This window comes from Stegodyphus dumicola, chromosome 3 (genome assembly GCF_044657685.1).
Source record: "Stegodyphus dumicola isolate Sdum_Otavi_A_Nest chromosome 3, ASM4465768v1".
Classification (NCBI taxonomy): Eukaryota; Metazoa; Arthropoda; class Arachnida; order Araneae; family Eresidae; genus Stegodyphus; species Stegodyphus dumicola.
In genome coordinates this window covers 195,225,621-195,251,935 of record NC_140770.1, presented here as the reverse complement: position 1 = coordinate 195,251,935, position 26,315 = coordinate 195,225,621, and positions in this window count along the sequence as shown.

Sequence of the window (26,315 nt, the reverse complement as noted above, 5' to 3'; positions counted from 1 at the left end):
AGAATTATGCGATTGCAAATAATTAAATTATAAGAAATTTCTGAGAAAACTGGAAGATGCAATCCTTGATACAAAAATTTGTCTAAAACAGACAACTTTTACTATTAAATTTAAGCATTCGTTTCAAAAGATGCCGTAATGAATGTAAACAGTGTTGGTAACAAGATATATATGATTTAACAGTAAACTTTCTAAATTTCAATAGTTTTATCTTGATAATTTTACATTTAAATGTTTTGTGAAAAACAGTACGTAAGTTATATACAGTAATACCCCGCTTAACGCGGGGGATACGTTCCATCAAAGTAGAGCGTAATGCGAAACAGCGCTAAACGAGGATATCTTTACATGTAAATACTGGGGTTAGGGGAAGATGACTAGGAAATTGGTTAGGTATTAAATTTAAAAAGTATGTTTTTTTAATAAAAATAAAACCAAACATTTATTTCTTAAAGCCCAAATTAATACCACATTATTATTTCTAGCAAAAATAAAAAAAAATATAAATAAGAAAACGAATATTCTTAAAAAAAACAAATAAAATTCTCAGTCAGTCATATTTAGTTAGCCTTCCGCATTTTCAGTGTTCTGCCTTTTTGTGACAAAAGCATCTAATGTTGTTTGCCTTTTTCTTTTGCGTTGTTCTCTAAAAGTTCTTCATAAACGGATAGAGCATCTCTAACACCACGCCTTACTTTTGAGCTCCTGTCAAAATTCGGATCATTTTCAATGAATTGATCCATTATTTCAGTTATGGTAGACAAACTCCTTTTTACAAACGCCATCGAAAGTTCTTTTTGCTCTTCTTCTGAATCACTGCTGTCAACATTTTTGTTTTCTTCTTGTTCAATTAATTCCTTGAGCTCATCATTAGAAAGACTAGCCGCTGCTTCTTGAATTATTTCTTCGACATCTTCCACATTTACCCCTTCAAAATATGTCTGTACAATACCGCACCAAACAAGAAATACAAGTACACACTTTCGGATATGTATTTGAAACCTATCGTTGCATAATATTTCGGGGAATCCCCGTATGCTGCGAGCGATTTCGTGGAATCCCCGGGTTGAAATAAAAGAGCGCTAAACCGAAACAGCGCTAAACGAAACAGCGTTAAGCGGGGTCTTACTGTAATAGATCCTGAAACTAGGCCCTACAGCTGTAGGCGCACTACGTATGTATAAAATTTATGTATAGGCGGAGTAATTTGCATTAAGGCCAACGAAACGCATTTAAAAAAAGCAGCAGATTGTTTTTATTTCCTTTCATTTAATAGATTATAGGTTGATTTGAATTCAAAGCGGATATTAAAACTAAAATTGCACTTGCATACTTTGAGATGCATCGATTATTTTATATAAGGTGGAAAAAGAATTATTATTTCAGGCACTGCATCAACAGCTGTTTTCTTCCTTGTATAAAATAAAGGAAATTTTGTAATCGTAAGCAATTTGGGGTATAATATTTCAACGAAAACATTTATTCTGATCGCTATCAAACACAATTTAGAGATGTTTTTGCGGGACATCTGTACGTAAGAACAAAATAAAGGACACTTTTTCGCCAAAAGATTGAGTTCAGAAGAGAATTTTTTTCCTGACATCTGAACATATCTTGCATAACTCAAAAAAGAGTAGCCTCAGAACGCTGAAATTTCGGATATAGGATAGCTATAACATGTAGTTGTGCGCCTCCCTTTCTGTTATAATCAATTGCACCAAAAGTATATAAATATATATATCTATTCACTCTGTTTCTCGGTTTTGGTGAGCTCAGTTTTTTGTTCATATTGTAGGGTTTATATTTATTTTAACTAACATTTATTTTAAGTTTAAACTATCTTTCCTGTCAATCCTTACTTTCCCCTGGAACTGCCAATGCCAGAATATGTAAATTTGAGTAGAACGCGCAAGCATTCAAATTATCAGCGGAAGTAGTATGATTTAAATAGAAGGAAACAAGTTCGGTGAGAGAGAGTTATTCTTACTTAGCGAGCGCGGAGGTAGTTATAGAGATTTGAAAAACCCCGCGTTGCGGCCTATGTGCTTGGCGGGAAGTAGTTGCAATTGTTCCAGTGAGCTTCAAGTCTGCTGAATTAGCAGCCGTATTGTAAAACGCGGTGAGTTAGTTATTTGAGAGAGCCTCGTAGTTAGAATATTGTCTTTAATTTCTTTTCAGGTTTTTATTTTTATTTTGACTGCCGAGTTGGCACCGTTTGTAAGCGTCAAGAGAACGCAATTGTAAATTAGTACGTTGAATAAAAAGGGACTTAAACCCTTTATAAGACTCTGTGGTTTATACAAGCTTTCACAGTCACCTCTTGGTTGCGTGCTAGTTAGAGGCGCGCAACGTTATATTGGCGCCCGAACACTTAGCGAACTGAAATGGCCGAAAACTGGATGGAAGCCGCTGGACAACACCAAGAAATGACAACGCAGTTAGAAGGATTTGGATACCTGGTCCAGACTTTGAGAGCATCAATCAAGCCAAACGTCTATTTCGACGGAAAAAATTCGGTGTCCGTATTTTTAGAAGGTATAGAAAACCACTTTCAGCTCTATCCTGTGCCCGAAAGACAAAAAGTTGCTATCGCCACATCAGCACTAAGAGGACAGGCCGCGCTATGGTGGAAAAATATAGGCAAATTTCTTCTAGGTGAATTTGGAAGCCCGACGTATACTTTTGAAAATTTCAAAAAATCGTTAGTAAAGGCCTTCCCCATAGTGAAAGATCGCGCACGGCTGGAAGCCGAGCTATATAGTTTCTATCAACGGGATACAGCACAATTGACGGACTTTATTTTACGAAAAATCAAGCTAACGGATATGCTGTACGGCAAGAAACCCGATGCGGAGATAATTGAAATAATATTACCAAGATTGTTACCCGCTGTTCAAGACTACTTTGAAATTAGAAACCCAACCACATTGCAGGAACTTTTCGAATTGGCGGTGAAGTTTCAAAATCGCAGAATCGCGGAAAGAGCGAGAGGGGAAACATATTCTCAAAGTACCAGAAGGAAGGAGGAAACAAGAAATGGAAATCGCTCATATGGGGGAAAGAAATATCAAGCTAACGCATCGAAACTTGAAGGGCAAGGCCCAAAAAGAAAATTTGAAAATAAGCATCCGCGTACCCAGAAGACACAGATTGAAAGGAAAGCTTTAAACGACTAGAGGGGCCTGTGAAAGGGAGGGTCCAGACCCCGGAAGTTTTAGAAAAACCCTCAAATAGACATCTAAATACAGTCATCGTAAAAAACTCACAGCTACCAATTATACAAGTCCTGGTTGGCGATGTACCAGTAGAAGCCCTCATCGATACAGGGGCAGAAGGCAATTTCATGAGTGAAAAGTTCTTCAAAAAGAATTTTTATAGGATACGACTCTTTAAAACCAGAAATACGGAAATTATAGCGGCGCAAGGAAAAACATGTCACTGCATCGGGAAAGTATCATTAAACATACAGGTAAAAGAGGAAAATCTCAAAGTATTAATTTTTGTGGTGAAACACCTCCAACACTCTCTTATTTTAGGTATGGACTTTTTAAGGGCCGCGAGGGCCAAATTAAATTTTCAAGATAGTTCCGTGGTGCTGAAGATGGACCAGAGGGTGGTGGAACCGGTGGAGACACCTGAATTGGACCTTAGCCATTTGAATGACCAGGAAAGTAAAGCAATACAGCAAGTGGTGAGTAATTTTTCTCATTTGTTTTCAGAAAAGCCGGGAAACTGTCAGATTGTAACTCACAAGATTCAATTAAATGCCGAAAAACCTTGTAGGACTAAACCTTACCGCTATGACAAACAAAAAGGCGTAATCATCGAAGAACATATTCAGGAGATGTTAAAGAATAAAATAATAACGCCCATAAATAGTGAATACGCGAGTCCAGTCGTACTATGTAGGAAAAAGAACGAGTTTCCTCCTTCGGATAAAAGGGCTTGGAGGTTTGCTATCGATTATAGAAAACTAAATAGCATAACTAAATTCCCAGTTTACCCTTTGCCGGTTATAGACGAGATCATTAGACAGATCAAATCGACGAGATATATGTTTACTTTGGACTTAACGTCTGGCTACTATCAAATAGCTATGAGACCCGAAGATATACATAAAACCGCGTTTATAACAAAATCGGGCACTTATGCATTTTTACGCATGCCTTTTGGGTTGTGTGGGGCCCCGTCAACATTCCAGAGAGCTATGGACATTGTTCTAAAGCCTGTCCTAGGAAAATCAACTTTAATTTATCTAGATGATATAATTATAACGAGTAGTACGTTGGAACAACACATTAGTGATCTCGAACAAGTTTTTAAATTATTAAAAGAGGCCGGTCTTACAATTAACGCCTCAAAATGCAAGTTCGCAACTAAAGAACTTAAATATCTCGGTTATAAAATTTCGCAAAAGGGTATAGAAACGCAAGATTCAAAAATAAAAGCTATTAAGAATTTCCCACCGCCCAACACCGCCAAGAAACTTTCGTCTTTCCTTGGACTATGTTCTTACTATCGATCTTTCATAAAAGATTTCGCTAATATTGTTGAACCACTCTTAGTAATCAAAAGAAAAGAGTAAATTTACGTGGACAGCGGAAGCTAACACGGCTTTTGAAAGATTAAAAGAAGCGCTTATTAATGCCCCTGTTTTAAAATTCCCTGAGGGGGACGAAAACCTGGAAATTGCGGCAGATGCATCAGACTATGCGGTGGGTGCGGTTCTTATGCAAAATAACCATCCGCTGGCATTTTTTAGTAAAACATTGAATCAAACACAAAGGAATTATACAGCTACAGAAAGAGAAACATTAGCCGTATTAATGGCTGTACACAAATTTCGAGTTTATTTCGGCAAATCGCCAGTAACTGTCTTTTCGGATCATGCGGCTGTTGGTAGACTTTACTCGGGAAAAAACTTAACGCCCAGGTTAATAAGATGGGCTTTAAAACTCCAAGAATATAATATCACAATAAAACATAAACCGGGTAAGGAAAACAATGTAGCTGACGCACTATCTCGTATAAAACTGGACGAGGAAGGTAATGAACTTAAATGCGCTGTGTTGACTTCAAAAATTTTAGATTCTAGAGATACGGTTATTACTGAACTGAAAGCTGATCCTGAATTTGGAAATATCTATGCTTATTTGAAAGACCCCGAAGGCTTTGAGCATACAGATATCGATGCGATAAGAAATAGAGCAAAAAACTATGAAATAATAGATAATTTATTATTCTATACGAAAACAACAAACGAAAATCTTGAGTATAAGCCAGTCATCCCAGCCTCGCTTCGATTAAGCATTTTGAGGGAGTTGCACGAAAAAAAAAACAGCGGGCCACCTCGGGGTCAGAAAGACTTTAAAAAGGGTACGCGAGGCGGTATATTTCCCGCAATTATACAAAATAGTAACGGCGTATGTCAGGTCCTGCAATCAATGTCAGTTAATAAATGATATTAATTACAGCCCGGCCGGGTACTTAAATAGCATTCGCGCTACATTTCCGAATGAAATTTTAGGCATAGATCTCCTTGGTCCCTTCCCCCAGAGCGAGTTAAACAAAAATCGTTTTCTTTTAGTAATAGTAGATCATTTTTCAAAATGGATAGAAATTGTTCCACTTAAACGCGCGTCAGCCAAAACAGTCGCAGATGCATTCTTACACAGATACATTTTAAAATACGGTGCACCGATAAAAGTCATTAGCGATAACGGAAAACAATTCATTAGTCAAATATTTGAAAACATATGCAATGGGCTTGATATACGCCATATCAAAATGGTTCCGTATAGATCACAGGCTAACATAGCAGAAAGAGTTAATAAAAACATTGTAAAAATAATTCGCAGTTACGTTAGCACACATCACAAGCGCTGGGATGGCTACATAAATGAATTAGCTTATGCTTTAAGAACGGCACATCATGATACTACGGGAAAAACTCCAGCAGAATTATTTTTAGGCAGAAAGTTAATTACGCCTTTAGATAAATTATTCTTTGTGCAACAAAGAGAGGAGGAATTCAAACAAAAGGACGTGCAAAAACTAATTGATCAGGCGCTTAAAACCTCGGATACGGCAAGAAATAGGCAGAAAATTTATTACGATAAAAAACGCCGTGAAGCAGATTTTAAAGTTGGTGATAAAGTATTGAAACGGAAATTTTCTTTATCAAGTGCCCCAGACAATTTTATGGCAAAGCTAGCTCCAAAGTTTGAAGGCCCCTATGTAATTCAGGAAATCAAAGGAGTAGTTTTATATCTTAAAAACGAGAGAGGGGAAATCTGTAAAGCAAGTCCCGACCATGTGAAAAAATACTATAATCCCAATGATTTTGAAATCCTTAAAAGTTTCTTGCAGGACTCAAGTCTAAACGAAATAGAAGGGCCAGAGACTGCAACAACTATTCCACCACCCAAGAAACGGAGAACTGAAGAGAGACCTAGCACTTCTACAACCCGGACGTCGGTATCAAAAAGAAAAAATGATTATCAAACTCCGGCGTTTAAGAAAAACAAAAGTACAGATGAACCGGGTAAAGAAACCGTGGTAAAAAGAAAAACACCACCTACAAAGGATGGCAGGAGGAATTACACATCAAGAAGAACGCGCACACGGCCACAGAGTCAGGTGCCAGCAAGGCCGCCGTTCCGGAAACTGAAATGCCAACAGGAAGCACAGAAGTACGAGGAACAGAAGAAATTCAAGGACTCCAGACCGGAGGACGTCAAGACCAGCCGTCCCAGGCAGAAACGCAAAAGCCAACAACCAGACGATTACTCCGTCAAGAGGCCAGCATGTAGAGGACGCAAAAGAAAGATCAACGGGGACGACAATTGGAGATCAACAAGGAGAAGATTGACATCCATGACACCTCTAACTTGGGATCAATTTTGTCAAAAACGGATGACGGAGTTTCAAGCATCGAAAACTCAAAGATAAGTTAAAACTTTCTATAAATATTTTTCTCTTTTGTTCCGAAATGTTATGCATAAGTACGAAGTTCTATGTTTTGACGAAAGCAATATGTCTCGGTTGAGACTTAGTTTTGTTTTACTTTATTTAGCTAAGGCAAAAGTATTATTTTCTTTAAGTGTAAAAGCTAAAAACAAGCATTTTCTGTTGGTCGAAAGACTAATTCTGTTATGTTAAAGCCAAAATTTGGCCGGAGATAAAAATAACTTCGTATTCTTGTATGTACTAATAAGAATTTTAGTTTCAGTGCCGCCAGCTTGGCGAAGGATGAGTAAAGTAAAAATTTATTTTCTCTTATTCATTTTATGGTAAATTGTAAAAAGCATATGTATTAAACTTTTGTAAATGTATGTAAATACTTGCATGTTATGTAAAAGTAGAATTTAGTCTAGAAGCATAAAATTGTAGATGCTAAAAGTGAATGCTTAAAAGCAATGAAGTCAAAATTTAAGTATTAAACTGTAAAATCATGCTTTAGAGCGAAAGCCTGCATGTTTAAAAGATGAATGAGGGGGAAGTTAGAATGAATGTGTTTTGTAGGGTTCTCCACCTACATTTGAATTTTTAAGAATATTAAAGTAGCTCATTGAGTTGTAGAATGTCGAGTAAGGTGTGTCTATTTGGTTGTTGAATTCTAACAAATCATGGTGGTTAGGGGAAGTGTTGTAAGACTAAAACACGAATATTCCCGTTTGACACCACACACGGTGGAGAGCCAGGGTAAAGTTAAATTAATGCTTGAAAAATTGAATGAATGTGAAGTAAGCAATAACTAAGAAAAACGAAACGTTAAAAACAAAAATTTATTGTGTCAAGAAAGTGTAAATTATAATGTATGTAGAAAGATACTGATACTTATTCCTTCCAGATGTTGGAAGGAAAGACCAAGATTGATTGATGAAGTCCAGGAAAAGTTGCTGTAAGAAGAAACCTTTGTAAAGAGTAACAGAATTTTAATTGTTACATAAGATTATTTTTGTGTAAACGAGGCTTTCGCCAGTTAGTTCAGAATTAGATAAACTTACAACAGGTCGTTTGTAGGACCTGCTTCCAAGTTTTCCAAATTCTGGCAGCGGCAAATGTAGGGTTTATATTTATTTTAACTAACATTTATTTTCAGTTTAAACTATCTTTCCTGTCAATCCTTACTTTCCCCTGGAACTGCCAATGCCAGAATATGTAAATTTGAGTAGAACGCGCAAGCATTCAAATTATCAGCGGAAGTAGTATGATTTAAATAGAAGGAAACAAGTTCGGTGAGAGAGAGTTATTCTTACTTAGCGAGCGCGGAGGTAGTTATAGAGATTTGAAAAACCCCGCGTTGCGGCCTATGTGCTTGGCGGGAAGTAGTTGCAATTGTTCCAGTGAGCTTCAAGTCTGCTGAATTAGCAGCCGTATTGTAAAACGCGGTGAGTTAGTTATTTGAGAGAGCCTCGTAGTTAGAATATTGTCTTTAATTTCTTTTCAGGTTTTTATTTTTATTTTGACTGCCGAGTTGGCACCGTTTGTAAGCGTCAAGAAAACGCAATTGTAAATTAGTACGTTGAATAAAAAGGGACTTAAACCCTTTATAAGACTCTGTGGTTTATACAAGCTTTCACAGTCACCTCTTGGTTGCGTGCTAGTTAGAGGCGCGCAACGTTATAATATATATTGGTTTATTCTTACATGCAATTTTCTGCTTTAATAATGATTGAATTATGCTCTTCTTATGCACCGGTTAGTGTTTTGTGCCTTCAGTTAATGTACATGTAGAATTATCAATACTTTAAATGGTGTTTAAGTGCTGCTAAGCCTAACGGGACACATTTGAAACTTAGCAGAATAGTAAATTAAGACAGTTTTTGCACCTTCAATATCTTTTTCCCAAGTGGGACCAAAAGTAAACTTGAAGTTTTGTGCAATGAAGAATCTGGCTTCTTATACGTTGGCACGAGTTGCTCGTTTTTGCGTAGAAACTATAATTTTAATTGCAAAAACTGTTTTTTTGAACAGTTTTAACTGTAGTATTTGTTGGTTTATGTTTTTCTGTATTTTACAATTTTTAATGAAGACATTTTGATTTTCTATGCATTTTTGGCTTGGCGCGAAGTGAGATCTAAATTAACTGAATGAAAAACATAGCTCGAATTAAATTCGAGGAAATAAAGTTTAAATGAAGTGCAGTAAAAAGTGTGTATAATTTAATAGGCCATAGAAGGAAGCTATGTGGTGTCCACATCAGATTTATTTTTTTATATTAATTGCCAACTCCCATGCCGGAAAAAAGCTGCTTATTCTACATGACACTATTCGATAGAAAATATTAAAAAAAATATAACTTGCACGAACTGTATTATGAGTTATTATAACTTCGGTGAAATATTCGCAGTGCTACTAAGAAAGAATTATATAATTGATAAGTAAATTAACTACTTTAACTGGAATTGTTATCATGGCCCTCTGTCTTGATTTACCCTGAACCTTAATGAAGAGTAAAAAGTCATGTTAACGATAGTGGCATTTTCTTCATTAAAATTAAAATATATAAAAAAAAATATTTATCTATTTAATTCAGCAGTTATTTTGCCTTATGTTTATTCTTATTTTCTCTAATTAAACCTTTTATGTCATTATTTTTTATAATTTTAAACCAAGATACGAATGAAAATTTTCTATATTGAAATGTGTAGCATTAGTCTGAGGCAATATTGAGTGCTATAATCTCAAACTCCATTTTATATTTTATTAATTTTGAAACTAAATGGTTCAATATCACCTCAAACATTAATTTAAAAAACTGAATTAATGTCCCTTAATGGACATAAATGAACTCATTCACTGGCATTTTAAGAAATAAGTTTCATTATCAACTGGTTTTAATATTAAAGGTGCTTGTAATGTGCAATATGCATTATAACATGGAATGTATAACATGGAATGTATAATGCAGTATTTTACTTAGGTTTGGTTTCTCTTATGTGATTATGGCGAAGCCTCAAAGGGTACCTGTCTAAGGGACCGGTTGCCTTCATGGAGAATTTTCTAATACCATTTTACTTAATATGCGCCAAGTATTTTGCTTAAAAAGTATAAATTTATTACGTAAATGTAGTTCTTTGTTAAAACCGTTTCTTGTATCAATTACTCTCTTTTTATCAAATTTAAATCGTAGTAAAAACCGGCTGTATAATTCTTAGTCTTTCATTTTAAGATATTTCATCATTCTTCATATAAATTAGATAAATATTCTCTTATTTTGCAAATGAGCTTATTATATTTTGACATGCAAAAAGATGTGCTATCCAAATTTCGTTAAATGTCGTATACTGCATTCTTAATTCTTTACGACTCAAATGCATTTTCTAGCTAGCATAAGATTGATTTGTATGTCAACAATGTTAATTTAAGACATATTTTATACCCTACGAGAAAGAGAGCTGGAAATTTGTTGTTCGAATTCGTAGTTTGCAGGAAATAAATCATAAGAAGGTATTATTGAATTTATCAGGATTTATTTATTTATTTATTGGATCTAGAAGCCTGAAGAAAAGGATGCCTCAGCGGAAGACGTTTCAAGGGAAATTGTTCATAATCACATCCCACTTCTAGACACAGGGAATATCACGAAAATTTTCATAAAGTATATAATTTCTGATTAGATTGTTTAGGTAATTAATTAATACAAAGCATGTAAGGATTATCAGCCTAGGGTACATTCTTGGAGGATGTTCAAGGGAAACTGAAAACTTGTATCTGAAAGGATCTAGCATATTAAAAAATACAAAATAATAGAAAGAAATTGAAATATCAAATACTAGAAAATCAACACTGGTGCAAAGCAATATTTAAAAAGTCTAAAAAGAGGTAATGGTAATTACCTTTGAATTATTAACTAATGACTTTTTCTGTAAGACAGCTGTGTCTCATTAACTAGCTACCAATTAATCAAATATTTGTCAAGTAACACACTACAAATCACAGAGACTGATGGATGAGAAAAGGAAAAATATATAAATTAAAACATACAATTTTATGGATTAAGCAATGCTAAATGCCTATTAAAAGCTCCAAAGTCACTCTTTATTGCAAATGCTTAACGAAACAATGGAATTAATACCATAATCAATTTAGCTGAATATTTTTTTTAGTATTGAATACATGTTCCTTAACAGCTTACCTCTTCTCTAAGCCTGTTATGTAAATTAAATTTCTGGAAACTTAACGCAATTTCTCATGCAGATAAAAACTATGTACATGAAAATAAGAACGCAAACTTTCATTAAAAAAAAAAAAAGAAAAGGGGGGAGAGTTACTTGCTGAAATAAAGGCCACAAAATGAAAAGAAATATCCAGAAAAAATTAAGATGTAAAAAGGAGAAAAAGCAGGACAAGCTGACATAAACATTTCCTGAAACGGATATTTCTTTTCCAGAACGACAGTACGAGGTTTGAGAAAGATCTAAATTTAAAATTCGGCATGTTACTGGAATATTTTGTTTTATCTGGGAAGAAAATGTCCAGTAAAAGGAAAGATGGAATTTTTAAGCTAGCTGCTGAAGCTATTTTTTTAAATGTAATTATGAGATGAATGCCAGTTAAAAGCAGCTTATTTAAAATTAAGGGAATATGTAAAATGACTCAAACCACTGTAACCTGTAATAAAAGTATATGTAAAATATGTAAAGATATTTCTAGTAATAATTTATTTTAGCGGATTTTAAGATGATTGCTCCCCGTTCAACAGTAAAGAGATGTCCATATCCTTTTGCTATTAATGAGGGACAATATGCATTATACGGTAATGTTCCATATCCCATTATAACCATTATTATTAAAGCTATTAAGTGAATTGCTTTAAGTCATAACACAAGTAAAACATTTCAGAATGTGTTTCGTTCTAAAGATTTAAGGTAAAATTTTAATGATACCGTTACGTTATTTTCTGACACCAGTTGTTTTGTTACGTATATACGGGGTTCGTGCGGATTTGGAGTGAATAATGACAACACTTCTTGATGAAGTATCGAAACACACTTTATTTAGCCAATATTAATCAGGACAGCTCCAAAGTCACGTTTAAAGCCACTTTGGAATAATTAGTAAATCGCAAAGATCTGCTATCAAAAGTCATCATATATTCCAAGATGCACCGATTTCTAACGAATTTCTGTGGAGAAAATAGATTTGTGTCTCATAATCGAAGGAACGTGGTAGCATTCTGTGTAAACGCAAAATATTGTTTTAAGCTGGCTCCCGAAAATATTGTTACTTTATTACTCTTCACGTACGTTACGTTCGGGTTCGTACAGATTTGGAGTAAATAACTCCGGCACTTGATGAAGTATCGAAACACACTTTATTTAGCCAGTATTAAACAGGACAGCTCCAACAACACGTTTACACAGTCGTCGAAGAACTACAGTAAACACGCTGGAACAATCAGCCTGCAGGTTATCAGGCTATAACGGTGGAAAGACCTTCACTGAAAAGCACCAGAGTACAGCTCACGACCCTGCTTGGTCGTTCTCGGAACTCCACGTACTCTCGAGACTCTACAACTCGCAATGCACTCGACGACACACAGAGCGCCGGCTCGACTCTTCGGTTCAGTCGTTCCCGGAGCTCAACACACTCTATCGACGATGCACTAACGGCAATACGCTAAGAGATTCGTTCGATGAACTCAACGACCCACTCGGCACACGCTGCCCGGCTGTTAACTCGATCGATTCCGCACGGACTGACTCGCACTAACTTGAGACTATTTAACACTTCTGACTCTGCGTACCAGCAGGGTTTATATAGCTTTCGGCTTGTCTTGGAGAACATTCTGGGCTAAAACGGTAAGAATTCGTTCCAGAAGGTTCTCCATCCATTCATGGCATATCGCAAATTTTGTCGCCAAATGGGCAATTCTCTCCAAATGTGGCAACCTGCCTTCCCTTGCCATTTTATGGCAACCCTAAAACTGCTTTGCGGGGAAGCTATCTTACCGCGTCTGTACATTTCGTAACAATAATTTAAAAGAAAGAGGTGTATATAAAAGTATAGTTAGACTTCTCTTTTGTTAGATGCATTTAAAGGAATCTTTATTTTCATAAACCATTTGTTTCATAAATGGTACTGTTTCAACACGCTCATAATACTTCGCAAATTATACATTGTGAAAAATTAAAAATACAACCTTATGAAATGCGCACTCTGTTGAAAATGTAATTTTTATACAGATATCTTAAAATACAAGGAATAAATAATTATAATTCCCCCTCTGTTCGACTAGAGGAACATGGCACAAAACATGCTTTTCATCCTATTTGTGTCCGGTTGTGAAAATTATAACCATCATGGACAATGACATTTAAATCTTGATATCAAGAAAGTCATTTCACTGAAAATATGACAATCATAGGAAAGTTGTGCTAATTAATATTAAGAACTATCCTACCATGAATACAGTACTCGGACTGAGCGGAATGTGGCCCCATTTAGGAACTGAGAAGTGAATCGGCGATTTGTTGGTTACAAAGTGATAAACTGACAAGGAAAAGTCTCAGTGCTCTAAAACACCGCTGACAGGAAGAACACCTGTTTCTAAACAAAACTGACACGTATTGTATAGCTAGTTTTAAAAAATACAATACAAATAGTCTTAATAAATACAATACAAATATTTTTAATTAATACAATACAAATATTTTTAATTAATACAATACAAATAGTTTTAATAAGTACAAAAGGAATATTTGCCCTTCAGTCCTCTTTCTTATGCAGCTAAAACTTTACATCACGCTACTATTTTTTCGGCCGCAAGTGGAATTTCAGAATAATTCAGTATTAATGGATACGAGATGTATGATACAATCCAATATCAGTTTTATAATATCAGTATCAACAGATATGATGATCAATGGAAAATCTTGGTCAGTGCTTTATTCAAGATCAGATGCGAAGAGATAAAGTTTGCTTCAGAAAAGCACAGTTGCTTTCTTCTTCCACGTGAAAATTACTGTCAAATTTTCATACTCAAGATTACTGAGCGTACGTACTAGTTACACACTTTCCACGACTCTCCGTCTTTTGTTTTAATAACTGTGGACATATTGCGATTTATATTTCAAAAGTAGTTGTTTTGTATAGCCAACATCCCAAGGAATGTGGGTGTAGCAAATATGTGATTTTATGTGCCTTAGTAAGTTAATTACGAGTTAATTACGTTTTCTACACCGATGATTACTGTGTAATCCTATCTACACGACTACAAGTGCCCTCCCAGAAGCCTCTGCTTGCCGACGTGCTTTGTGTCTTATACCATTGGATGAGTAATATGTATCTTCACGAGTAATTTGTTACAAGTTACGAGTTTGTAGCTAAATTTGAAGTCGAGTTACTAATTTTTAAACATATTTCGTGTGTAATACTGGGCAAGAACTTAAAAATAACGAAGACGATTAAATATCTAGGAGTCACTTGGGATTAAAGACTCACCTGGTTACCGCACCTCCAAGAAATACGTACAAAAACATCGACCATCGCAAGGAAAGCTAGGCAATTTCAAGGGAGAAATTGGGGACAATATCAGGATACTATTATATCTGACAGTGGCAGAGAGAATAATTCTCTACGCAGCAGTCATATGGGCACAACCAATGAGCAGCCGAAAGACCAAGCTACTGACCACAATTCAACGGCCATTTGCATTAAACATCTGCGGAGGTTATCGCACAACAGCGTCCAGCGCCGCCACGATACTTGCACGCCTGCTGCCATTACACATAAAGGCAGAGGCAGAGGCTACCTATGTACGAATCATCCATCACAGACAAGAAGCCACATATGCAGGAATTACGTTCAGAACAACAGACTATGAATTCCCTGGCAGTGTGCAACACATCCACCCTGCCATCAAAGGTAGAGGGATCCATGTCAAAACCCAACATCAGCAATCGCACTCCAGACAACACACTTCCTCTGCGATTACACAACTGTTCACTGATGCATCAAAACATGATCAGAGAGTGGGCTGCGCGTTTGCTCACTACGTGTGCTAGCAAGCCGGCATCTATCATCAAACTATCGCTTCAAGAATCGTCATCGTTTCGTCCAAGCCCTTGGTGGCAGTTGTTGGACCGGTTTCTTTTTTTTTTTTTTGCTGCTGGGAGTTCAAGGGTGAAGGACGTTTTTAAAGCAAGTATCATGAACGATCTCATTGTGCAATTTAAGACTCATCCATTGTCCATCGCCACGTGGTGCACTGCTCCAAATTAATTCACTGGTAGAAGCTTCAAAATCAAAAGAAATTTCAAGATAAGTATACTCCTGGTCTACATATATCTTCGATTCCAGGTTTTTTGTGATTTATAGAAAGTGATGCAAATGGATAGTGCTCTGTAGTGTATCGATAAACGAGTGGACGCTCTGTATTTATAGTAGGACTATAGTTATGATCTGATTATTTAATTTTCTTGTTTATTTGTGTGAGCTCAGCAATAAAAGTTTTGATAGGAAAGATAAATAGAGTAAATTGTAGACGAATAACTTGTATTTTCTTCTTCAACTATCACAACGTCTGGGGTAAGTACTTTATTTTGTTATCCTCTGTAGGTCACATATTTTATCCCTATCATTCGGGTTATTGCGGAAACAACGTGATGTACTCTTAATCACTGTTATAATTTCATCGCTGATAAAATTGATATTCAAAATTTTGGTTATCACTTATACACCTGAATAATTATATTAAATATTTCTCATAGCCTACAGAAATTAACACATTTTTCATTACACAAGAAATTAAAATATGTAAGTATTTTTACTACATACAAATATTTTCACTACATATGGTGCCGTGACAAAAGAAATAACTTAAGATCATTTAGTTCAGGTTGAGAATTCAAATAAAATGTGTGACCTATAGTATATTTCCTGCACATATGATTTATATTGTTGAAAATTTATGATAAATGTTAGGTAATATGCCATGAAAGAGTAATTCTATTTTGGATAATTCAAAAATTCAATTTCATATGTATTGTTATATATATGTGCATATTTAAAGAAAGTTTTAAGATATTTGAATCAAAAGCTGATTTCAGTAATTTCATTGGATTGTAATGATAAAATAATGTTCAGAAGTATTAGAATCCAGAAGTGTTAATGATCAATGTACTTATATTGCATCACTAATTTGATATATGCATGTTAAAAGTTACAGGAGATCCTAATTAATTACTAAAAAAATTACCTTAACTTTGCTATCTACTCTTATATGCATGTTTGGTAAATGTATATGTAAATTATCAGAGAGAGTGCTTAGTGTTTGTGTAAAATAATGTAGATCTCAATAACATGAAAATAGAAATAGCAGATTGTAAGGTAATGCAACATAAGTAACTATATTTCTTCATCCATGTCAAAGCTTAAAGCTAGATCTAACACTGGTATGGCAACTTCCCTAGCTTCTGCTCTGCCCACATTTAGTGGCAACTTATCTGAAAATGTAAATTTCTTTCTTAATCAAATAAATAGTGTTGCTAAATTAGAAAAATGGTCAGATGAAAAGAAAATAATCATTCTGAAAATAAACTGTAGGGATAAAGCTCTAGATTTCCTAATTAATGATCCAAGAGTGGCTAAGGAAAATAAATTTGAAAATTTAGGAAAATTATTAAAGAATAAATTTGCACGAGTTGAATCCTTTCAGGACATTCTACAGCAATTCTCAAACATTTCTCAAAAGTGTAACCAATCTGTTAGGGAATTAGCTGACGAGATTACTACAACAGCGACAAAATACATAAATGAAGATTCGGTTGAGGATTCTAGTTTACATAAATTAAAAGAGAAAATGAAGCTCACTAAATTTCTTGAGGCCCTCAGAACAGACATTAGGATTGAAGTTAAGAAATTAGGTCCATCTTCCTTTGATAAGGCTGTAGAATTGGAAAGTAATATAGAAAATGCATTGAATGATGAGAAAACATATTTGAACAGTATAAATGTTGAGCAAAATTTAGAGATTAATAATCTTCTCAAAGAAAGACTTGAATAAAATTATTCAGGAGCTAACAGATAAAGTAAATCAACTTTCTCAAAATAAGCCTATAAACACATCTTATACAAGAATAAATCACAATGCTTCTACATCTCAAACTTCTAGCAACTTTAATAGTGTATCTTGTCATATATGTAGCAAAAGACACTTAACAACAGATTGTTGGTACTTTCCTAGGCAAGACCAGCATAATTTTAGAAACAACACATTCAGGGGACACAGACAATTTCGAAACACTTGGCGGAGGAACTATCATCCTTACAGAAATAATAGTCAATACAAAAAAAGGTCAGAATAAGCTTTTAAACTAGCTAAGGATTCTTGCCAGATATATTACAACAAAACTTTTAGACCCCTTGCAGGAATCCGCAGAGACTGGGGTTATAAAGAACACCTGTATAGACATCATAATCCAAAAAAGATCCAAAGTAACAGCAATAATGTCCAACACAAGTTTGCAAAAAATAAAAGATGTAATAATAGAAACTCAACCAAATTGTTGATGTCTTGTAACTCAGAAAATTCTAATTATCTGCCAATAATCAAACTTAAAATTGGTTCTCAGACTTATGAAGCTCTTCTTGATACTGGTGCAAATTTATCTTTAGTCCAACCAGATGTTATTGAGGAAATTAAACAATTCAGTAAAGTTGAATTTGTTTCTCGGATGGTAAGAATAAAAACTATTGAAGATTCATGCATTCCTTACATGTCTGCAGTTAATTTAAAATTCAAAATTCAAAGTAAATGGTTCACTAATTTATTTTATGTCACCGAAAACAATTGGAATTCTACTTATCAGATAATCCTAGGTTATGACTTCATTCAAAGTAACAAAATTTTGTTAGATTCCATAAATAAGAAACTCATAGTAGATAATACCATTTGGACTTTGAAAAAAATTATCCCAATAAAAATTTAAGCAACTCAGTTAATGTAAGAAGAAAAAATTGTAATTTAAACTCATTAAGAATGGTTTCTAATATAACTGTCCAGCCAGGTCAATCTCAAATCATTTCTTTAGCTGTTCCTGAAGCTTTAAAACAATTTAAAGAAATTTTGCTTTCTCCAAAGCCATCACAAAATAAGTTCCATATCAATGAATCTTTACATATAGTTGATTGCCACAACCACATTCAAACTATTGTTGAAAACAATACCAATGAGAAATTAATTTTTAGGAAGAATTCTGTTATTGGAACTGCTGTGCCATTTCACTTTGAGGATATTGTTAGTCCCAAAAATCATGAGACTTTACAAATCAACACACTAAATCTGCAAGAAGTAATTAAACTTAGAAAAGAGGAATTAAATGTATCAGACTTTAAACTAGATCATTTAAAGGAACAAGCAAAAAATGAAATGATAGAATTGCTAATGAATAACTATGCTGTGTTTTCAAAATCATATAATACTTTAGGATCTACTGATAAAGTTGTACCAGAATTTAAACTTCTTCACAATTTCCCAATTCAGACTAGACCTTACCCTATTCCTAAAATTGCAAAACAGTATGCTCAACAAGAAATTGCAAAATTATTAGAAGCAGGCATAATAGAACCCTCTTCTTCAAGTTATAGTTTTCCTGTAATATTTGTTAGGAAAAAGAATTTACCTGGTGAAGATAAAAATGAACCAAAATTTCGTATGGTTGTAGATTATCGTCTATTAAACTGTATCACAGAATCATACAAAATTTGTTTACCTAAAATTTCTGAGATTTTGCATAACATTGCTGGTAGGAAATTGTATTGTGTACTGGATTTGAAGTCAGCCTTTTCTCAGATCAATTTGCAGGACTCTGATAAAGAAAAGTTGGCATTTTGCACCGAGCTGGGTAATTTTCATCCTTGTAGACTTCCTTTTGGAGCTCGCAATAGCACTTCTTATTTCCATACATTAATTTCAAAATGTTTAAATGACATTAAAGGTAGTAATGTTCAATTTTTTCTAGACGACATTATTATTGCAGCTGATAGTATGAGTGAGTTAAAAGTAATTCTTCAAAAAGTGTTTGACAGATTAAAATCATTTAATTTAACTCTAGATCCAGCTAAAGTGCAGCTCTGTAAATCTGAAATAACTTACTTGGGTTTCAATATTTCACAAGCAGGTTTTTCTCCTTCTGAAGAAAATATTTCAAAGGTTACAAGATTTCCTATTCCAAAGGATGTAAAACAAGTTCAGGCTTTTCTTGGCATGATGAACTATTTTAGACATTTAATCCATAATTTTGCTGAGATCACTCAACCAATAGTACACTTAACTAAAAGACTTGTTCCCTTTGTTTGGAATCAAGATTGCCAAGATGCTTTTGATAAATTACAATCAATAATGTTGGACAAACCAACTATAAGGAACATTGATGATAATCATGAGATATTTTTGATCACTGATGCTTCTAAAGTAGCTATGTGTGGTATTCTGTTACAAAAGATTGATGATAAATTCTTTCCTGTAGAATTTTATTCGAAACTTCTCAATCCTGCTGAGTCTAGATACCCATCGATCAGGCGTGAGCTTTATGCTATTTTTTCTTCTATCATGCATTTTTATGAACATTTATATGGCAAAAAATTTACTATTTTAACTGATTCTAGACCACTCACTTTTCATATGCAGCTGGATAAACAGCCTGACATTGTTGCCAGATGGTAGTTGTATTTACAAGATTTTGATTACTCTCTAAAACATATACCTGGTTTTTCCAATCCTGCAGATTTTCTTTCTAGAGTTCCTGAAGCATCTCATAGTGTAAACAATATCAACTTATTTCATTCAGATAATACTCAGTTAAGCATCCAAAATATAGTTAATCACCAAAGAAATGACAAAAATATTAAGGATATATTAAGCCAAATTAACAATAATAAAGCTGATATTTGTGGAAAATATTTTATTGCTAAAGAAAATGGTGTAGTAATGATAAAATTAAGACCTAGAGCGCATCATTTAAAGACAAGGCATTTAGAAAATAAAATTCTACTTCCAAATTCTTTAGTAAAACCTTGTTTAGAGATTGCTCATGCTCCGCATTTTGGTACTAGTAAAACATATGAATTCATTAAGAAAAAGTATTTCTGGAAGGGCATGTTTTTAGATACAAACTACCTTTGTGAAAAATGTCAACAGTGTTTGGAGAATAAACCAAGGTCATGTAAAACAATTACAAGCAATATAAAAAAATCTGATTTAGCACCTGGAGAAATGTTAGCAATTGACATTGTGGGTAAATTGCCCAGATCACATGATGGCAAATTTTTCATTCTAACTATTATTGATCATTATTCAAGATATTTAGACGCTATTCCTCTGGCAAATATTACATCTGCTACAATAATAAGGTGTATGAATCTTTATTTTTCAAAGTTTGGTATTCCAAAAGTAATTTTATCTGATAATGCTTCAAATTTTTGTTCAGATGAATTTGAAAAATTTCTAAAAGATCTCAATATTGAACACCGAAAAAGCTCCATTTATTATCCACAGTCTAATGGAATCATAGAAAGAGTTCATCGAACTATGAAAGAAAGCATAGCTTCTTTATCCAATAAGGTAATCGAATGGTCAGATAGATTAGCTTTTTTCAAACTATATTACAACAATTCTAAACACATAGTGACAGGTTTTACTCCCGCACAGTTATTTTTTGGGCGAGAACTCAATACACCTCTAGATACAAAAAATGAACGGGTAACGGTAGATAATCCTTCACAATACTTGTTACGTCAGACAGAACACATTAAAGCAACTAGAGAATTAGTGAAACAAAACGAAGAAAAATATTTTCAGTCTCAAAATAAAGTTGTTAAAGGCAGAGAACCACCAAAATTTAATATTGGAGATGAGCTATTTTTAAAGGCTTTACAACCACCTCATGCTTTTCAGCCAAAATTCAATGGACCTTTCAAAATAATAAAAATTTTTCGAAATAAAAACTACTTAATTCAAAACATCGAAGACCAAAAAACTAAAAAAAATTCATTGTAGCAAATTATTTAAAAGAGTTGATCCAAGGTTCAATTTGATTAATTAAGAACATTTATTTCATCGCGCTTGTTTTTCTTGTTCACTAAGTTAGAAAAAATAAATAAATAGAAGACATACACACATTTGTAAGTGTTAGGAATTTAGTGGATTTATTTCCAACAAAAGAATTTTTTTTTGAGATTTCATGATTAGTTTGGGTGTCGGTTGGCCACCTTCACTCATACGTTTGGTTGGCTGCAGGCTGGTCCGGGTTGACTAATGTCATGGAATTTACAAAAAAAAAAAAAAAAGTGTGCAGTACACTTAGTGATCATTACAAGTAACGAGCTAGACATGAAAATTGTGCTACTAAAACAAGCTTGAGTAGTAAAATATATATATATATATATATATATATATATATATATAACAATAATAAAAAAACGAAGAAGAAAATTAATGTGTTAAAAAAAATGAAATTGTAGAGTAATTGGTCTAGATGAATTTAGTAATTTCAAGGGCAAATTGATGTCATCCAGAAGAATTTATAGAATCTGTATAATTAGAAACTTGTCAAAAAATGATCATTAATGCAGAGTTGTGTTTAACAGTGAAAATGTATGAATGTAAAAATAGGTATTAGCTTACAATTTCCATTTACAAAGAGAAAATTGTAACTTGACTACAGATTATAATGAAAGTGTATGCTGTAACTATATGAGTAACTTGTATGATATGTATTAGTTATTAATTTTTGATTGTACTTCATATGTGTAGCACTTATCCCAGACAGTGAAATTATGATAAAGTAATTTTTGACTATTTTTCATTTGATTTAACTATTATACCAGATCATACTTGTAATGAGTGTTGTGCGTCAGTAAATTTATCGTGCAATGAACTGTGTTTCGGTGAAATTTATCATGCAGTGTTCAGCGTCAGTGAAGTGCATTTATCATGCAGTGTTCATGCGGTGATTTGTGCTTTTTCTTTGGCCGGAGGGAATGTGCTAGCAAGCCGGCATCTATCATCAAACTATCGCTTCAAGAATCGTCATCGTTTCGTCCAAGCCCTTGGTGGCAGTTGTTGGACCGGTTTCTTTTCTTTTTTTTTTTTTTTTTGCTGCTGGGAGTTCAAGGGTGAAGGACGTTTTTAAAGCAAGTATCATGAACGATCTCATTGTGCAATTTAAGACTCATCCATTGTCCATCGCCACGTGGTGCACTGCTCCAAATTAATTCACTGGTAGAAGCTTCAAAATCAAAAGAAATTTCAAGATAAGTATACTCCTGGTCTACATATATCTTCGATTCCAGGTTTTTCGTGATTTATAGAAAGTGATGCAAATGGATAGTGCTCTGTAGTGTATCGATAAACGAGTGGACGCTCTGTATTTATAGTAGGACTATAGTTATGATCTGATTATTTAATTTTCTTGTTTATTTGTGTGAGCTCAGCAATAAAAGTTTTGATAGGAAAGATAAATAGAGTAAATTGTAGACGAATAACTTGTATTTTCTTCTTCAACTATCACAACGTCTGGGGTAAGTACTTTATTTTGCTATCCTCTGTAGGTCACATATTTTATCCCTATCATTCGGGTTATTGCGGAAACAACGTGATGTACTCTTAATCACTGTTATAATTTCATCGCTGATAAAATTGATATTCAAAATTTTGGTTATCACTTATACACCTGAATAATTATATTAAATATTTCTCATAGCCTACAGAAATTAACACATTTTTCATTACACAAGAAATTAAAATATGTAAGTATTTTTACTACATACAAATATTTTCACTACACTACGAACATGGCACACTAGTAGAGGAATGGAAAGGACATCTCACTAACAGCAATATTATCTTCCAAGCAGAGGCACTAGCAATATTGAATGCGCTACGACATGCCCTCAACCTTTCCCTTACCAATGCGACTTTCTTCACGGACAGCATGTCAGTGCTACACACACTCAGGGATCATCACCATACTTCACCCATCATCATAGATATATAGCAACTTTTACGCAATAATCATCAAGCCCGCTTTAACATGGTATGGGTGAAAGGACACTCCGACAACGAAGGGAATGACGTTGCAGACCGACTGGCTAATGAGGCTGCCAACAACATCCACGCTCAAACTATAAGAGCCCCTAACCCCGTCTCACACCTCAAGAAAACTCTGCGTAATATCTGTAAAGAAAAGTGGCAAGAAGATTGGAATAGTGGCGACACAGAGAAGGATGTATAACTTCCTACCAAAGGTAGACACGGAACGTCTTATAACAATAGCCCCACTGACACAGTACATAACGGGTCATGACCCATTTCCATCTTATTTTATGCGCCATGGCATCTCAACATCTGACAATTGTGTCTGTGGCATGCTAGGTTCTCCCGAGCACTACCTATTTGACTGCGGTCTAACAACAAACCACCACTAACTACATCCAACGAATGATAGAACACTTTACTATCGTTTCATAATCAAACACCCGCCAGCTATAAGGAGTATCTGCGCAGTTGTACAGCAAATCAACGCCCTAGGGCAAGACATTTGCGAGCCACAATAGCATGGTACTGCAGACAATGTACTCAACGATTAGGTATTCGCAGTATGTACACATTCTGTAAGCGCCACATTCAATTTCGAGCCTCATGTAATCATCTGCTTTTAATAGCCAGCAACGTGCAGAAATAATGTTACTGACATGTTTATTTGTGTAAAGCACTGGGCACCCAATGGAATGATGTGTTATCGTAAATCGAAATTTATAATATCCGTACAATGCACGAATGTAGTGTATGCAACGAAATATGTAAATCATGCAACAGAAGCCACTAATGAAAGTATGTACATTATGTATTATGGGTACGGAGCATATTTCCGCACAGCGCTTCTCCTTTACGCACACCTTACTATGTCTCAAATGTTTCTTCTGTGTGCAATATTTGCATTTATGTGCTCTACGTGTTTCCATATGTATTCTATGTGTCATGATATGTATTCTCGTGTGTGTTTTTATGTCTTTATGTTACGTAATTACGAGTGTGTTTTTATGCTTTAACGTTTAATTTTGTATATCTATGTGTTTCAGCTTAAATGTGTGTTTTAGTGTTTTAATGCTATCCTTTATATTCTTTTTAAATTACTTTGTGTTATTAACAACGTCCTATGTAAAATCTACTTGACATCTAGCCAATGTATGTCCATGTAAACTCCCGGTGCAGCCTTACGGAAGTCCAGCGAGTTGCTTCTTCGAGATAGTGGAGGACGTGGAACATATGCCTGTTTACCTATGTTTATACGCCAGGCGTCCCCGTTTTCCGTCACCTGTCAGATTTTCATCAGAACCATCAGTTCACAGGTCAGTCACATGGTCTTTGTAAATTTTTATGACAATATTGTATGGCGATAATAATATCGTATAGTCTTTGGCGAGATTTCACGGTGAAGCTGCAAAGATAATAACTCATACTACGTAGCCGGTCATAGTCAAGAAGTTGCATGTTTGGATTATGTCAATCTATTTTATATTGTATCCTAGAGTGATCGAAGTGATCTGTGGTCAATTGGTCTTCACAAAATGCTGCAGCAGATGCAGCATAAGTTTGATTATTCAAAGCATGAGTTTGACTGAATTATTCAATGAGATATAATTCAGTAAACGGGAGGAAACGGAAAATGGTTGAGATACAAGAACACACATTGTGTGCTTTTTGCGCTGTGGAATTACATTGCTTTAATTAGCCACAGGCATGATGTGAAAATAAAGATAGCAGCAACGTGCTCCAGTACTTCAACAATGGAAAGTTAAAAGTTCACATTACCAGTAATGCCCCCGGGGTCGACGTAGAGAACTCTGCAAAGCTACTTGCTTATCTTTACCTAGGCAGTCTCGGCCACGGGGGTATAAAATCACGAGCCTGGCGGTTCCAGAGCCATGGTTGGGTCATTTATATGGCTGTACCTCGGGGGAAAGGCGTAAGACGTATACCAGATGGTTCTGTAACTTGGTGTGGGACGGCACCACGGTGTTGAACGGCACCGAGTTTGCAAGGTAATGTCCTGATGGGACGCGCTGCCCACTTAGTACTGGCGGGAGCATTTAAACGACCGGTAAAGTTCATCACGACTCCGCCAGGGAGTGGTGACCCCTCGGGCCCGGGCCAGTAAGCGGAGGGTTTTTGGAGTTATTCTGTCTGAGGCTAAGAGCCAGTGTGGGACCCGGTTCTCCAGACATAAAGGAATTTGGTTAAAACTCCTAAGTTGAATTTGTAATTTTGGGCTGAGGCTAATTTTGGATTTGTGCCCCACGACTCCAGTCCATAAAGTCGAACTCGTATTTCGTGGCCTACCTGCCGCGACCCTCCCCCCTGCCTGATATGGGGTTCACAGTGGGACGGTTCCCTCAGTTTCGTAACTGTTCGCAGGAGAGGTGTATAAATGTTGATTGTTTACCAGTAATGCGGGTTAGGTTCGAGCGGGACTGTAGTCTAATGCCATAATATTTCCAATACCAGTGCTGGACTGGAATATCAAGGTATAATGCAAGACACAATGCTGCTGTATCGCCAAAATAAGCGACGATTACAGAGCTGCAGACAGAAGCAGGATTTATTTAAGAATATCATTCCCCGCTATTTGCACCTCTATCAGAGATATTCTAGGTATTATTGCAGTCGCAGCTGCGATTGGCTATGTATATAACTAAAGATAGCTGTCGCAATAAAAGCTTTAATGCTTACACAATTTATTTGATTTCAGATAAGGTTAATGAATATTTCCAATGTATCCTTATAAGGTATTTCTTCCGACTTTTTAGCATGCCTTTGTAATGTAGTGGTCTGAACGCTGGGCGCCTATTTCCAGAGGTCCGTCGTTCGAATCCCTACGAGGGCGTTGCTCATTTTTCATCTGTTCTGCTTCCAAAAGATACCTGATGTTCCTGCAGTATCCCTGTTAGGGCGCCACGTTTAGGGAAATGGGGCTCTTCCTTGTTAGGTCCATCGCTTCTTGACCAATGGATCGCGGATTCACTGGTAAATTTATCACAGCGGCTACATTCCGAGCACTGTATTCAATGTAGGATAATCCGTAATCCTAAGTAGCACATTTGCGTTATAATTGTAATATCTTCAGTCGATCGCTTTTCTTGACAAAAAGATTTTAATGTACAGTATTTACTTTTAATTAATGTATTTTTATTGTAAATATAAGTAACATAAATAATAATTTTAACTTTATTTAAGTAATGAAGTTGTAAAAACATTAGGTATTTTTTGGCAAGATGAAAAATGAGCAAACGCCTTCACCGGGAAT